The sequence below is a fragment of the Phalaenopsis equestris genome, unplaced genomic scaffold (genome assembly GCF_001263595.1).
Source record: "Phalaenopsis equestris unplaced genomic scaffold, ASM126359v1 Scaffold000600, whole genome shotgun sequence".
Taxonomy (NCBI): domain Eukaryota; kingdom Viridiplantae; phylum Streptophyta; class Magnoliopsida; order Asparagales; family Orchidaceae; genus Phalaenopsis; species Phalaenopsis equestris.
In genome coordinates this window covers 2,930,262-2,932,148 of record NW_018165040.1, presented here as the reverse complement: position 1 = coordinate 2,932,148, position 1,887 = coordinate 2,930,262, and positions in this window count along the sequence as shown.

Genomic DNA, 1,887 nt, shown 5'->3' with positions numbered 1-1,887 from the left:
TTGCTATATATATATATATATATATATATATTGTGCCTCAAGTCATGACTTGTTGGTGGTGGTGTCATTGTAAATCTTTTAAATCAAGTGTCTGATCCAACCGTGATGTGGAGCTCTAAAATTTTATGCGCATGGTGAGAGCTCTTATCATGGGCCAAAAAAACATATGAAAATTTGATATTTAAGTCTTTGTGGTGGTGACAACTACTGTTGATTGCTTTCTTTGTCCAACAATCATCATTCTGGCCGCTGTTGTCTAGCCATCATTATCCAACAATCATCAGTAGCTCAATGTTATCTGATTATCTCCTATAATTTTCAGCTCTGATATAATTATGGGAGACCGAATTTTAGTACATTACTTTCTAAGCCCATTTTTTCTAGTCTAGAGGAAGAACAAAAATTAATGATTTTACCATACAGCGAATCATTTCATTTTTTGTTACGCCCTATGAATTTTTCTTTCCTTCTCATTTCATAGATTTTCTCATAGAAATTTTATTGTTTTATGTTCTTGTCTGTTTTATTTATTTGTGACAAGGAGTTTCAAATAAAATTTTGACTTACAACTCCTATTTTTAGACGGTTTCAATGGCTTCTAAAATAATAAAATAAGTCTCTATCTAAAAATTTTTGATACGTCGTCGATAAATTTTTTTCGTCTGACACGAATCTTGAGGTAATTTTTTTAGCAATAAACATTCAAGCTTCAATTAAGGATTATCTAGAGCTTCGATTATAGCAAACTTCTAGTCAAAAAGACCGGCTTGATGAGACGGGTCCAATGATATCAAAATTAGTCTAATTCGAGTAAAATTAAGCTCAGATCAAGTTCTTAAACCACACTTGGAAGTTTTTCACATATTTAGAAGAACAAACGAATGTTGAATATAGTAAGTTAATAGTTGAATCGAGCGTCTTGACAAGACGAATCCAACAAATTTAAGATTTCTTAATTTCGACGTAGTTATGGCACTCAAATGTCCATAAAACTTCGTTTGATCAAAGTAATCTCTCCGGACCATCTGATCAAAGTTGTTTATATTCCTGCATTGATTGTACCAATAACACTATAAATAGAGACTCACATCTCTCATAAGAGAGGTAGAGCTTGATGCTTGAGAACAACTTACAACTTTGAGAATGGGCTAAAGTCCAGCACCACTCCTGCCACAATCAACCACCACTTGTCACCGATCCCGATCGCCCACCTCCCACTTCTTATAATAAATTTATTCATGTATCAATCACAATCAATCACCACCTCTCATTTTTCACAAGTCGGTTATCTTTAGGACCATCACGGTTATGGCCCATTTAATATTTTTGCATGGGTCTAAATATCAGAACTATTATTCTGCCATTGTTATCAAGCCCATTTAACTCGTTTAGAGTTTATGCCTAAAAGTTATATTAAGTACTCTAATTTGTGTAGATCAAATTTACAAAATACTTTTTTGGTTTTAATAAAAAAAGTAATATTTACTTGCATACCACTCAATTCTTGTGGTTTTACGCACCTAAAACTTAAACCTTAATTTTTTGCATGCATGCCCCCTTAACTATTCATGAAAAGGTATATTTCATCTTTTAAAAGCTAAAATAGTGATATTTTTATACGATATGAAATATTTGGGTGGGTATAAATGTAAAAGCAAAAATTTAAGTAGTGGTCACCAATGTCTAATTTTTTTAAAAATATTAGACAAGAAAAGGATTCATTCAGCCAACCTCACTTAGTAAGATAAAGGCTTGTTGTTATTGTTGTATCGGGCAAAAAATATAACGAGGTGAGGAAATTGGAAGTTACAAATTTTAGGCGGGGCAATTGCCCACCCTAGACATAATTTGTTTTGCCACTGAATTTTGTCTATATATATATATATA